Source organism: Zootoca vivipara, chromosome 5, assembly GCF_963506605.1.
Source record: "Zootoca vivipara chromosome 5, rZooViv1.1, whole genome shotgun sequence".
Taxonomy (NCBI): domain Eukaryota; kingdom Metazoa; phylum Chordata; class Lepidosauria; order Squamata; family Lacertidae; genus Zootoca; species Zootoca vivipara.
The window spans coordinates 26,087,834-26,103,702 of record NC_083280.1 but is presented as its reverse complement, the minus strand read 5'-3'; positions in this window follow the sequence as shown (position 1 = coordinate 26,103,702).

Below are 15,869 nucleotides of genomic sequence, written 5' to 3'. Positions count from 1 at the left end.
AAGTTTTTTTCATCTGGTCCTAAACACAGTGCAACAGGGAGAGTGCCTGTACACAGCTACCTCCTCTCCCAGGGGTGTTTACTTGACTTCCCTAGATGGCTAAGTCAGAGCGGATCTGTCCCAGGTGGGGGACAGATGGTTTAACCAATGCCTAAGCCAACACTCATGTTTAATTGTATTTAAATAAAGTTGTGGCCAAAATTAATGCCAAAAACCCAAACAAACTTTTTGTGTCTGCTGTGAGTTATTAGGGGGGGGGGGTGTCTGGTGACCTCGACACGCAAGAAGCAATGCATCCACTAATATATGAGTCAAGCAAATAAAGATCAAAGATCAGCTCAAGAGGCATCACCTATTCGCATGCCACATTATAGGCACCTCATTGTAAAGGCATCTCTGCTGCTGAAAATGCAGAATACGAACTGAATCTAAGAATCAACATGCAAGTTGGAAGCTTCTTTCTTTTATTCCTAGAGATCTTAAACAACCTCCCCTCCCTCTGCATCTAATCCTCGCCTTTCTGTCAAAAACATCAATGTACCAAAAACGTGACATTTTGCTTTTGTGACTCACCTTGAATTTTGGTTTGTCTGATGTGTCTTGCTACAGCTGGTACCCACAGTAGCTCCACTGATGTGAGCCTGTTTGCAGAGATACTGCGGTTAGCCCAGTAATAGCTAAAGATGCGGCACCACTATGCTGACTCTCCTTCAGCTGCATTTCAACTACACAAGTCACTCTCTCACACACTGCTTGTGCAGCAAGTCCTGGGTAGTTCATCATGGGGAGAAAAAGTCTGCCTTGCTCTTCTTTGGCACTGAAATCAGGAGTTTTTGCAAAACATAAAGCAGAAAATCTTTAAAATAACAATTAACAGTTTATTGCAAATTTTCTCAGTAGCTAATTCACTATTTATGTTAGCAATTAACTGAAATGAAGAACTAGGTCATGACGATAATTTAACCATAGATTCCAAATGGCAAGGCAGGAAAAAGAGAGAGCGAGAGCAAATGTTTAAATCCTATAACCTATAGTAATAAGTTTTAGATAAGGGAAACTTTTTGCAAGCTTTGCTTTCATCTTCTGTAATGGCCTGGAAGGGTTGTAATCTAGAAATGGCTTTGTCAGAGCTTCTAGAGTTTCCAGGGCAATTTATCAATTGTCCATTTACTTTTATTCCACACAGAATACCCAGCAAATCAGACCTGACGCCAGGGGTTGGAATGATCAGGCTATTGCTAATGACTCAAGCCCTGAGTGAGGTCACAAACCTAGGTCACCTGAGATTCTCAGCAATACTTTCCCTGGAGGCTGGGCAGCTGTGAACACAAGAAGGCCAAAGACCCATCTTCTCCAGAATCCTGTTCTTACAGTGGCAAACCAGATGCCTATGGGATGCCTGCAAACAAGAGAGCTGGGTATGTTTAGCCTGGAGAAGAGAAGGTTAAGGGGTGATATGATAACCATGTTCAAATATATAAAAGGATGTCATATAAAGGAGGGAGAAAGGTTGTTTTCTGCTGCTCCAGAGAAGCGGACACGGAGCAACGGATTCAAACTACAAGAAAGAAAATTCCACCTAAACATTAGGAAGAACTTCCTGACAGTAAGAGCTGTTCGGCAGTGGAATTTGCTGCCAAGGAGTGTGGTGGAGTCTCCTTCTTTGGAGGTCTTTAAGCAGAGGCTTGACAGCCATCTGTCAGGAATGCTTTGATGGTGTTTCCTGCTTGGCAGGGGGTTGGACTGGATGGCCCTTGTGGTCTCTTCCAACTCTATGATTCTATGATTCTATGATTCTAAGATCTGAGTGCAATAACACTCTCCTCACTTGTGATTCCTAGCAACTTGTATTCAGAGAGATGCCACCTCTGATGGTAGGGCATAGTCGTCGTGGCTAGTAACCACTGATAGACTTTTCCTCCATGTGGTGGTGTGGTTGATACACACTTTCTTACTTTCCTTTGGGGCCCTAAACTAGTGTCACTCCGGAGCGACTCCATAGGCATTGTGGGGGTATTAAAATAGTGGGTGACATGGGTAGCACTGGTTGTCTAGACGAGTCTTTTTTGCTGCTGCTGCTGCTGCTGCTGCTGTGCATGCATGAGGATGGTAAGGTAAGGGGAGGGGGGCACTCTGATGGGGTCCCTGCCAAACCAGGTGCCCACATTGCATCCAATTCTTCCAGAAGTGAAAAGGGCCTTTCCCCCTTCATCCAGCTAAACGCCAGCACTATTCTAGCAGCACAGCAAAGAAGCACTGACCACAAGAAAGCCTTCGGTTGTGTTGTAGCAACTTATCCTTTACATTCAGAATCCACTAAGTTGCCGATTGAGGACAAACTAGGAGGAAGAAGTGAGCCCCAAGTCAGGGATGACGAGCAAGAGTCAGGACCACATGACAAACCAGGAAGCAGAATTAAGGAGCAAGCTGGAAGCCAGAACCAAAGGTGCCTGCCAGATCTCAGGAAGGTCTTATTGCCTCAAGCAAGTCTTAATTGGAAGATGACATCCACTTGCATTCTGTGCTGTCTAGGGGGGAGCCAATGGCCAGCCTTGGTGGTTGAAGACATTCCAGGAGCCTAAGAGACCTAGATATCATAAGAACATAAGAAAAACCTACTGGATCAGGACAAGGGTCCATCTAGTCCAGCATCCTTTACTCACAGGGACCACCCAAATACATTTGGGAAGCCTGCAAGCAGGACCTGAGCACAAATGCACTCTCCCCTCTTGCACTTTCCAGCAACTAGTCCTCATATTCTCATATAACCACTGGGTTGTTGTTTTTTAAACTGCACTGGTTGCCAGTTCATTTCCAGGCCCAGTCCAAGGTGCTCACATTAGAGCAGGGGTCGCCAACCTAAGGCCCATGGGCCACAAGCAGCCCACAAGGGTCGTTTAACCCGCCCATGAGCTGCCCGCGAACCGAGCCGCCCACTTGGTGAGTCCCCGCACGCTGTGCTAAACTGGTGCGGCGCAGCGCGGGTACTTGTTCCGTGGCGCTGGAAATTGCTTCTGTGCAGACACCATAAATTGCAGGTGTGCGCGCAATCCAGCCCACAGAGTGATCTCCACTGAAGTGAACCGGCCTAGGAGAGGTAATCCTTGCCGACCCCTGCATTAGAGCCTTAAGAAATTCAGGCCAAAACTATCTGAAATACTGTTTCCTTTCCTGCAGACCCTCTTGGGTGCTGAGATAGGCAGAGAGCCCCCCCCGATAGTTCCTCCCCCCTCAAAGGCTTGGGGTTGGCAGCCCAGGAGAGGGCATTCTCTGTGACTGCCCCTACACTTTGGAAATCCCTCTCCACAGCTTCTGGTGAATGCTGAAGATGCACCTCTTTGCTGCGGCTTTGGATACCTGGAGTGTATGTTATTAGGTACCGCCTTGCTTTTTGTGATTGCAAGTTGTTTTAAGTAGTTTTTAATATTGTGGAACCACCTGACAGATTCTGGAGAGCTGCTGCTAGTCAAAGTAGACTTTACTGGGCCAGTGGCGAAATAGTCTGGCAAATGGTGGGCAAAAAGCCTGACAGCTTTCCATGAGCTGTTTCTGCCTCAAGACCTGCCAGAACCGTTATATCCAGGGTGGTTCCGTTTTTAAGCTGGAACTCACCAGAACTCATTTCCAGCACCTCTCAGGTGGGCACCATTGACATTCTTAGAGAACAAGTGAGCCATTCATGGTGAGTTCTGCCATCCCTTTTTCTAGAAAAATGTTGTTTAGTCGTTTAGTCGTGTCTGGCTCTTCGTGACCCCATGGACCAGAGCACGCCAGGCACTCCTGTCTTGCACTGCCTCCCACAATTTGCTCAGTCTCATGTTCGTAGCTTCAAGAACACTGTCCAACCATCTCATCCTCTGCCGTCCCCTTTTCCTAGTTCCCTCAATCCTTCGGCGATCAGCCTTCTTTATGGTCCAGCTCTCACTTCCATACATCACTACTGGGAAAACCATAGCTTTAACTATACGGACCTTTGTCGGCAAAGTGATGTCTCTGCTTTTTAAGATGCTGTCTAGGTTTGCCATTGCTTTTCTCCCAAGAAGCAGGCGTCTTTTAATTTCGTGACTGCTGTTTCTAGAGAAATAGCATTGATTATATCTATCCAAACAGTATCAATGAGTGGGAAAGCTCCTTAAAACATGGCACTATACGGAGCATGGAAAGGAAACAACAATGGGACAAGAATCTGCCAAGAGTGGATTATGATCCCTGAATTATCCAGATTTCTTTTCTTGCAGTTCTCCTGACTCATCACATCTGCACAGATTGCAATGGTGTCATTCCACAAATCTATTACAAATGCAAACTAAATAAAAACATTTACTCTCTCTTTTTTAAAAAAAGAACAAGAAAGAAACAACAACCCACAAACATAAAGTATTGGGGAAGATTTAATCACATAATGGTAGCTCTATTAGGACATCAAAATTAATTTCAGTTTCCCTGAGGTATCGTATTTTAATTAAGAAATCCATGCTTTTACTCTATTAATTAGCATACTGAAAGAATAATAAGTTTCAGATGAGTTTAATTGTAATAAAGCATTTCATCTCCTAAAAAATAATAATGAAAGGAAGTAAGGGTCTCAATCCAATTTATTTTCTACATTTAATAGCAATGCTTAGAGACGCTATTCAGTATAGCTGCCGAGTAATCTTTTTTTAAATTCATATAAGTTTTTGTGTGTGCTTAATTCCTTTTGAATATCTTGCTCATGGATGCAGACATCATTCTGTCCCTCCCAGCAGTCGTTATATCTGCTAGGCATCAAATCGGTTCATTCTTCATATTGTTTTCCTTGCTATTAACATAGATAACCAAAAAGAAGGTTGTTTTTTAAAAAAAAACCTTTTGCACTGATCAACTCAAGTGGCTGTTTCCCATTAACATTCCATTAGAATGAATAGCAGGTTTGGATGAAGCAGATGTATTCCCCGCACAGCATGTTCTCTACGTCTGATGATACCTGGTAAATTCAGTGGTCAGTAAGCAATTGATAAATTACCGGACAAACCCCAGAACATTTTTTGTTTAAATGCACAGAGCAGGCTTGCCCATTAAATACTGTGCAATGCACAAGAGGCAAGCCCATCTCCCTTAATTTATCTTTGAATGCATCCAGTTTTTCTTCCCCCCATGAGTAACCCACAGGGAATACTTGCTGCACTCAGCGATATTTTCAAATGCGATCGGTAATTTTTGAACATCCAAGCTGAAACACAGCAGCTTCTCCTATGATTCTGTCCTTGATTTTATCAGCCTTTACCACCAAAGTCTCAGCTGAGTGCAAGGAAAACACTTTCCCAGATTGGTGGGCCGTCAATGGGGCTGCCGAAGGTGGGAGGTGTTTTCAGCACAAAATTCATCCAAGTGCTATTGATAGGCAGGGCAGACCAAGAGCATAATCTCCACAGAAAGAAATCCCCACTGGAAATTGTGTCCTCCCTAAAAGAGGGCACGTGTTGCGGTGAGACCTGGAGACCGTCCTTTGTTGTGGGTGGGTAAGATTGGTCTCCCTGCTTATGTAACTTATATACAGAATTCATCATGCGAAAGGCTGGACCAGATGAATCCCAAACCGGAATTAAGATTGCCGGAAGAAATATCAAGAACCTCAGATATGCAGATGACACAATCTTGATGGCAGAAAGTGAGGGGGGATTAAAGAAGCTTTTAATGAGGGTGAAAGAGGAGAGCGCAAAATATGGTCTGAAGCTCAACATCAAAAAAACCAAGATCATGGCCACTGGTCCCATCACCTCCTGGCAAATAGAAGGGGAAGAAATGGAGGCAGTGAGAGATTTTACCTTCTTGGGCTCCTTGATCACTGCAGATGGTGACAGCAGTCCCGAAATTAAAAGACGCCTGCTTCTTGGGAGAAAAGCAATGACAAACCTAGACAGCATCTTAAAAAGCAGAGACATCACCTTGCCTACAAAGGTCCGTATAGTTAAAGCTATGGTTTTCCCAGTAGTGATGTATGGAAGTGAGAGCTGGACCATAAAGAAGGCTGATCGCCGAAGAATTGATGCTTTTGAATTATGGTGCTGGAGGAGACTCTTGAGAGTCCCATGGACTGCAAGAAGATCTGCTGTCAACCTGGAGTGAGGCCCAGCAGAGGATTCTTCCGGTGGAAGTGGGAAAGGCAATTTATTGCTGATTATTCTTTCTCCCTGCAGGCATCTCTGCTCTCTCTCATGCTGTTCTCTCATGGGAGCAGAAGTCTGTTTAGGGGAAGCTCTCACTAGCAGAAGTCTAGATAGGAGTGGCTAATCTGTGACCCTGCAATGTTGTTAGTTCCAACTCCCATCTGCCTCTGAAACCATGACCAATGATCAGAGATGATGTGAGCTGGAGTCAATCCAGAGAGCCAGAGCTTAGCAAAACCGATCTAGTCCCTCAACCTTTCATGCAGAAGGTTCTACGTTCCAGCCCTGTCATCTCCAGTGAGGGCTGAGCTGGGACCATAGGCGTCAACTTCTGGATAGGAAAATAAGGGAAAATAAGGGATCAGCGGTGGCGCAGCACCGGAAGTCGCTTCTGCACATGTCCAGACATGCGTAGAAGTGACTTCCGGTGCCGGCTCTGCCCGATTTCCGGTCCCCAGACATGGGCAGAGCGGCACCAGAAATCAGTTCTGCGCATGTCCAGACATGTACAGAAGCAACTTCTGGTGCCGGGCTGCCTGTGTCCACATGTCTGGGCACTAGAAATCACTTCTGTGCATGCTCGGGCGATTTCCAAAGCCAAGTGAACGAGTAGCCAGCCTGGAGCTGGGGGATTTACGGGATATTTTTCAATTCGGGAGACCAGCGGGAAATGGATTTAAATCCAGGGGTTTCCCGTGAAAAACGGGAGACTTGACAGCTATGGCTGGGACTCCTGCCTGAAACCCCAGAGAACTACTGCCAGTCAGTGTAGACAAGTACTGAGCTGGACAGACCAAGGCCTAACTCAGTATAAGGCAGCTTCCTATGTTCCTATATGGAATATGTGGCTGCAGCATCTGTGCTGCCAGTGGTATTAAGTTGCAGAGGATGGAAAGCAAACCCTGAGGAAAAGAATTGCCTTTGTGCACCACGGCACCTGCAGAATACTTTCTCCCTCGCCTTCATCTGGCGTGTTGTATTTCTCACAGCAGCGCTCAGTGGAATTCTACACTGCCCATCTGCTAACAATACCATCAATTATAAGTGAGCCAAAAGCACCATCCAAGGCTGGCCTCACCCGGCCTCTGTGCCCCGTTTCCATCCTCCACACTTAATCGTGATCAAATTTTATATTCATCATTGAGAGAAAAACCCTTCACATGCTGCCATGTCACACTAGTGACACAAGGCTGCATTCGCATGACAGTTTATTCCATTGCCATGATTTCCCCCCTAACTGTTAACATAATGACGGAGCTGGTGTAAAAGCCTCTTCTGGAACTATAATGGAATATAATGTCGTAGAATTCTACTCAGTATTGATCCAGAGCAGATTCCAATGTATAGTTAGCAGAATAAAAATGGAAACATGTTGCAGGATTCCCCAAAAATAGACCAGAGGCAATTAATATTTCACCCAGCAGAGCTTTACTGCTACTGAAGGCAAATGAGAATAATGGTCATAAATCCAATACATTCAGGATTGGCACTGTCCATAAGAAATTCAGTTGCAGCAGACTTAACTTAAACTTACAATAACTTATAATAATTCTAAACCTTAACACTAAGCATATTATGTACGGAACACCCACACCAGAAGGAAAAGAGATAGAAAGATAAAGTGAAACCCGGACTCCTTCTGGCCTTACTTACACTCAACCCAAATATCACGAACCTTCTGCTTGTTTCTTTCACACAGAGAAGTTTCCAGAATCCTCTTGAATTAATTAGAATAGGAAAGATCTCTACACACCAGATCAATACTTTCTGTACTAAGAAATGCAAACGGAGATATATTACAAATTTAGGGTTCGTTTCCATGCTCCTTGCTTCCAGAATAAAGCCATTTGCAAATAATATGGGAAATGAGTGCTGCCAGTGGGAGCTTCTAGACTTTTGCTATTTTGGGGTGGGATTCAATCACATATCTGAAAATGCGGGTGACACAACTGCTGTTGATTGGCACTCCTGTGCAACAAACTCAGTTCTCCCAAAAGACCAGGCTATTTGCAATAGGGAAAGTGATGGGGACATGCACTGGAAAGCATGGGATAGCACTAACGTCCCCCCAGACAAATATTAAAAAAAGGTAAAGGACCTCTGACAGTTAAGTCCAGTCACGAACAAATATTAATGTTCATTAAATAGTTAATGCCATTTCAAGATAAAAAAAAATCCTTCAGTAGCACCTTAAAGACCAACTAAGTTTTTATTTTGGTATGAGCTTTCGTGTGCATGCACACTTCTTCAGATACACTTGAAACAGAAGAGTCAGACCCTTATGTATATACAGAGGGTGGTGGTGGTGGGGGGGGTGGGAATGGGTGATGGGCTGATGGGAGTGGTAAACCTTTAGATGGCTGTTAACGACTGCTGATGACTGCAATTGGTCCTGCGGGGGGAAAGCAAGGGCTGAGGCCATTTCAAGAGTTCAGGATGAACATCAGCGATGAACATCAGGATAAACATCAGCGATAGCTTGTGCCTATTGGAAGGCAGGCAGAGCAACAGTAGGTGGTGCCAGAGCCAACTAATTCTTGTTTTGTCCCCACCTTCCTCCTCCCTTCTGAATTCTACAAGATGCAACACAGAGACTAGCAGGCAGGGCCACCTCCTGGACGGGGGCTAGCGGAGGACAACTAAGGTTGGTGAGGCTGTGCCCCATTTTCTGTATGCCTCCACTGCTGCATGCTCAATAAACAGGGGTGCCTGGGAGTGTGCAATGAGTGAGATTTCTTCACTGGCTTCCAAGCCAGGGGGAGAGTGGGAGAATCTCACTCACTGGCAGCCAGACTCCAACCAACACAGGTGTCCTTCTCACTGCATCCTCCCTTAATAGCCAGTCATGATCAGTCTCTTTTCTGCCTCATCCTCAGGACATCCCCCCCCCGCAGGGAAAACATGGTGTGAAATTGATGACACCTTTAGTAGTATCTTAAGCAATGCAGAAAATATCAGGTGGTTGAGTGTAGCCATGACGTCAAAGTCTTCTCTAACACCTTCCTTTTTGTGAAAATTTTGAATTCCATGTGTGGTTATTTATTTATTTTTAAAAGAAAGAAATACACTTCTGCATACCTTATGGTTCCCTTGGATATGCAGAAATCTCTTTCTTGTTTCTCAATGAGCTCATGTTGCATCCAAAGCAGTTGGCAGAGGACTGCTAACTTTTAGAGGGCATAATCAGAAATCAGAGCAGCTCCCATTTTTACCAAAGAATGGCCAGAATTCCACTGTCATTCAATCCAGTTCAAAAGCAGTCATAACGTTTGGATTTACTTGGATAATTCAGACATATAGTGTCCTCCCTCAAAGAGGGCATGTGTTGTGGTGCGACCTGGCACCCGAACCCTGTGTTGTGGGTGGGTATGATTGGATAGCCACAACACCCTATTGGTAGGTCCCTGTTTCTGGGTTGAATCAGGCCAATGGGCCGCTAGCCAAACCGATCAAGGGACCTATATATGCCCATGCACGTGACACAGAGCTTCCTCTTTTGGTCACCTGCCCACCTCACCCTGCTTTTAGGGCTTGCACGCTTGACCTTGCTATGCCGCCGTGTGTCATCTGTCATTGGGACAGGGGCATGGCAGGAATTTTCCCACTTGGGTTTCGCCTGCCACGTAGCAAATCATCACAACTTGTAAGGTTGTGGATAGGCACTGGTTTAGGTGATAGGGATGGGAGAACGCTCTTATCATCCCTATTTGAAGGGTATTCCGTTAAAGGAATCCAGGGACTCTACGGTTAGGTCAACCCTGTGAGGGGGTTGTGCCTGTACCTGAGTCCAGGGGGACATCTGGGTGGTGGACATAGCATGTCCCTGGCTTTCCGCCATTCCAGGTGTTCACCCTAGGTTGACCTATGCTGGTGCCCTGGGTCAGCACTGCCTGCAACGGTGCAAGGAGTTAGTCGAACCGGAGCCAGGGCCGGCTCTAGGGGAAGGCTGGGTGGCGCGGGGCGCCAGGGTGTCGGGCTGCCAGGGGGCGCTACGCGCTGCGCCCGCCCACCAGCTGCGGCAAGAAATGGGGCAGGGGAACCGGAGCGATCTCCGCACCATGGCGCCCGGGTGCCCGACATGCTTAAGACGGCCCTGACCGGAGCCTATGCAACCACACACCTGATGTAATCAATAAAGTTGTGGCCTAAATTCTGCCAAGAACAAACCAAGATTAGAGTCTTGGCTGAATTTATTTAAGGGGGGAGGTTTAAAGGTCTAAACACGCAAAAATATATATTCCAAAGAGCAATAGATTGTATAGGCTCTAGCATTTGGTGAATGGTTATTAAATCTAAGCATTTACAAAAGCATTAGGGAAACATCCTTGGTATTTATGTGCCATTCTATTTCCTTCTAAGTGAAATGCGGAATCCATACAGTTTTACAATGAAGAGGATTATGGCTACTAGACAAGGAGGCCTCCTGGGAAACGAAAATATCAATAGCATGTTTAACTACATGAACTTTTTTTTACATTATTAGCTCTGCTGTGCAATACCCTCAGAAAGCTAATGGCATGATTTTGAAGAAGCTTTCTAGATTATGGAAAAGTAAATAAGCTCCAGGGCTCCCATTGACCACGCAACTCATCTCAGATCTCTGGCATTATAGCTATGGAAACGGTTTTTGTTTTTTGTTTTTTTGCAACTTTGAAATCCTAGGTGGTATGCAAATATTTAATATGACATCTTCCTCCTCAGATCTGGAGCTCCGTAGGCACTCTAAGATTACAATTCCCATCATCTCTGATCACTGGTCCTGTTAGCTAGTGATGATGGAAGTTGTTGTCCCAAAACATCTGGAGGGCCGAGTTTGCCTATGCCTGCTCTAAGGGGTCTATGCTATTTTCTAGAAAAGGAGGGGCCAGAACTCACTATGAACAGTATCCTGTTCTGGAATGTCCTGAGATACAGATATGCCTAAACTTATCATTTGTTTTGAAATTTTAGAATTTCTACAGTCAAATACAGCTGTGTTTCCATTCCCTAAGCAAAATGATGCCACCAAGTGGTTGCTTTAAGATATCATGTCTGTTGTGTTGGAGAAGAATTAACAAGGTGGAAGTAAGGGCCTGAATTTTTTCTTTTTTTTATGTAACCATTACCGGGGTGAACCGCACTAGCTTACAAGTGGACGTGGACGCCATATGCAAAGAGTTTCCAGGGGTTTTCGATGGGGCATTGGGACGATATACAGGACCCCCCATTGCCCTACAGCTAGACCCCGCTGTACGACCCATCAGGCACAAGGCCCGCCGGGTCCCGTTCGCCCTGAAACCCCGCATAGACGAGGAATTGGACCGGCTCGTGGAGCAAGGAGTGCTGGAGCCGGTGCCCAACGCCCCCTGGGAAACTCCAATTGTCACACCCGTCAAGCCTAACGGTTCGGTCCGCATCTGTGCAGACTACAAATGCACCATAAACAAGGCTCTCACGGCCCATGCATACCCAGTGCCAGTGGTCAGCCATGTCCTCGCCACCCTGGCTGGGTCAAAAATCTTTGGCAAACTGGACTTGGCCCAAGCGTATCAACAGTTGCCTGTGGACGAAGCCACAGCAGAGGCTCAGACGATTGTGACGCACAGAGGGGCATTCAGAGTAAAGCGGCTGCAATTTGGCGTTAGCGTGGCACCAGGCATATTCCAGAATTTAATGGACTCTCTCCTTAAAGGGATTCCTGGCGTCACCCCTTTCTTCGATGATGTACTGATCGCCGGGCCCACACCAGAGGAATTTGAGGACCGCCTCCGCTCCGTCCTGCACCGTTTCCAGACGGCGGGCCTCAAGGTGAAGCGGGAAAAGTGTTTACTGGGAGTGCCGCAGGTGGACTTTCTGGGAGCTACATTTTTACTGCTCAGGAGCCTTATATACCCTTTGAGCCTATTTATTCCCAACAGAAGTTGGGTGAGTTTGCATGGCTCTTTTGGGCAAGAAAATGTCAGCACAAGACATAGCTGCCAAGTCTCCCATTTTTCGCGGGAAACCCCTGGATTTTATTCCGTTTCCTGCTGTTCTCCCGAAAAGAAAAAAATCCCGGAAATCCCCCGGATTTCCTACCTGCCAGGGAGGCCCCATTTCGCGGCACCAGAAATCGGGCAGAGCAGCACCGGAAGTTGCTTCTACGCATGTCCAGAAGCGACTTCCGGTGCCGCGCCGCTGCTGATCCCGCATTTTTCAGCGGGAGACTTGGCAGCTATGGCACAAGATGATAGTTCACTGTTATTCTTCTGTGGTTATTCATACTTGTGCCTGCCCCCCCCCCTGTGATAAAGTTGAAAATTGGCCGTCTAGAATGCAGTTTATGATAATTCCATTTCTCGAATCTTGACTATACCAGGCTCAAAGACTAACCATGGAACAGTCAGTTTGTAGCCTAGCTTTCAATGGAAAACATTTATATTATATTATATTATATTATATTATATTATATTATATTATATTATATTATATTATATATTATATTATATTATATTATATTATATTATATTATATTATATTATATTATATTATATTATATTAACAAGCAGCTTGTGGGGAGGGGCAAAAAGTAAGGGGCTGTCTTTGTTGGACTCTATTATCTGCACCCTAGAATGAACATAAAACATGTTCAAAGCAATGAATTAGTAAGGGAATGCAGTTCTCTAATTTGTTGTTTGACATTGGTAAAGGCGGAGTGAACACCCTCCCCTCCCCTCCCCTCATCAAGTAGCCTTTTTGTCGGCAGTGGTAGGATCCCACAAGACACTGGGTGTATTCCCCTAATCCATAAGTGAGTGAACAAGTAGATAGTTCAGTGCTCTTGACACCTACGAAAACATTATCAACTGAAAGAAAGAGAGATGGGGCCATCTAATTGTATAATATTGGAAGAATACATGCATAATTATAGAGTTGCCGTGACAGCTGCTTACAATGTCCGCTATCATGCGCTGTGGGTGGTAATTTATCTTTGGGTTTCCCATTCATTTGTATAGGGAGCAGCAGGGGGTGGTCTCCTGGCATCCCATATAATGGCAGACATTTTAAGCAAGTACTATTGTAGATGCTCCTGTTTTAGACAGATTTCACACGTGCCACTTAAAACACTTTTGAGCCTCTCTCCTGCTGCTGGTGTGCATGTGTGAAAGAAAGAAATGCAATTTTAAATGCACTTTCAGTTGATGGAAAGGGTACGCTTGCAATCACATTTTAACTTTCCTGAGCACTGCGTGTGTTTGTGTGCATGCTTATGAACGCATGTGCACATTTATTCCACTTCCCCCCCATGGAGTTGTATATATTTCTCCCCACAACAATGCCTACAGTATTTGTGCATCGCCTTCCAACTTTAATGGTGCTCATTGTCCTTTGCCAATGACTAGAGAAGTCAAAATGCCTTAGATCCTCCTACAGTCCCTCTGAACTCAATGCAATTTACTTTTGAGAAGACACGTGTAGGATTGCACTGTTTAACTTGCCATCCCTAGGGAAGGGTGAGTAGGCACTTGTCAGGGTCCTTAAGAGAGGGAATTCTATGGACATGGATCCATTGCGGAGGAAACCAAGTTTCAAGCAACCGCTGAAGATACATCTATATATATATAAAATGTAGGCATTGCGCGTGCAGAAGTCACAGCCTTTCTCCGTAACCTCTGAACTGTAATGTAACAAATTTGGCCACAACGTTCCATGCCCATCAATGAGGGATCTGGCATATTTTTTTCCCCCCAAAAAGCAAACCTTTCATACCTGAAATAATGATTAAACACAAAAAAGTGGCGCCCAAATTTGACGTCACCAGCAGAACCTCTGAAGGCTCCAGCAGCATCCAATAGAAAGGCAGATTGCCCACTGCTGCCTTGAAAGCCGCGCAAGCAGATGACATCACAAATTTCCACAGCAACCAACTGAAAACAGGCCTTTTGCAGCAACAAGGCCCAACCAACTGAAAACAGCCCTTTCCCCTTCTGTGCCCCTGCTGGGCGAAGCTGCGCAGCTCCTCTACTTGTTGGGGTGCCTCTGAGTGCCCCCAGTGCCCTGGCGCATTGCAATAGTAAGCCCAAAGGGAAAGATGGCTCTGGGTCCTGCCGGGGGGGGGGGGGCTGGGCCTGCCTGGGGGGGGCTGAATAGGGGGCAGGGATAGGTAATGGGTCAGAACAGGCTGGGGGGGAGACACAGGGATGAAACCTGCCCTCTCCACAGTATCTCGCCTCGGCTTTGCAGACTAGGCTGAGTGGATTTAGGGGCCTGCCAGGGGGGGGGAATGGGGGCGAATAGGCCACAGCATAGAATCATCAACTGAATATCGGCCTTTTACAGGGCCGTGCCTGGGGGAAGAATAAATGTTATTTCACATAACACACGTGGGTAGGGGAGTCAGGGTTGGGACAGGGCAAAATGTTACAGAACGCATGCATTGGGGGAATGATTGTGTGCAAAATGAACGGGTCACAGGGATAACCGGGGGGGGGGGGTTGGTTGGATAGAGGAGAGGAGGGAAATCACAGGGGTAAGTGGGGGGTTAGGGGGAGGAGAGGGGGGAAATCACAGGGATAAGCCAGGGTGGGGGGGGAAAGAGGGGACATAATAGGTCATGGATCAGGACAGAGTTGGGGGATTCACAGGGATGAGGGAGGGGGATGAGGGAGGAATCACAGGGATAAGCCGGGGGGTGAGGGGAGGAGTGGGGGAATCACAGGGATACATCATGGATTGGCACAGGGTAGGGGAAATCACACAAATAACCCACAGCAACGCGTGGCAGGGCCAGCTAGTCAGATATAAACCATGAACACTGGATGGCTTTAAAGGAGGATAAGACAATAAGGAAATCTGGCTACTAGTCACAATGGTTATATAGTTCCTTTGATATCGGAGGCAGTATGCCTCAGAATACCAGTTGTCGGGTATCATGAGAGGGCAATGGTTCTTCTTCTTATGTTCTGCTTGTGGCTTCCAGTTGCATCTGGCTGGTCGCTATGATAACTGAATGCTGAAGTTGATTGAAGGCAGCCCTGTATCAGGAAGTCTTTAATGCCTGATGTTTTACTGTGCCTTTATTATGCCCAGAGCGGCTGGGGCAACCCATTCAGATTGGGGGGAGGGGAGGAATAAGTAATATATGATGATGTTGTTGATAAGGATGGTGATGTCTGGTCTAGCAGTGTTCTTCGTAAGTCCTTATGTAGTATCTCAAGCTAGCAACACCCTTTAGATGCGTGCAGAAAATTTTCCATAGAAAGCAATTCCCTGTCACTCTCAAGTAGCATCACAAAGTGCTTTGGGAACTCCCCCGCCCCACCCCAGGCTCTGTTCACAGATGGTTCTGGAATGAGGCTATGTGCAGATCAAAAGCTGTCTAAAACAGCATATTTGCTGAACACGCTGTCACAAAGAGCTATTCCAATGGAAAACCTCATTTTTGAATCAATGATCAATACATTAATGAGCCACCCTGAGCAATTAATTCATCAGACCGTTTAAAATTCAAACAACAACGTTGTTTGAGTGTGCAGACCACCTGTTTGTACTAGTTTGACTTTAAAATAAATTCTTCTCCCCAATTCACGTATATATTTTTTTCCCTTCTCTCAATTAAGACTCTTCTACAAATATAACTTCGTACGCCAGAGCATGTGTCAGAGTGTCTCCTTTTGCTTCCTTAATACATAGGGGTATACAAAATGAACCACAGGGTAGGCAAACAAATAGTGATTATAGCTTCAGAAATGACATCTCCTA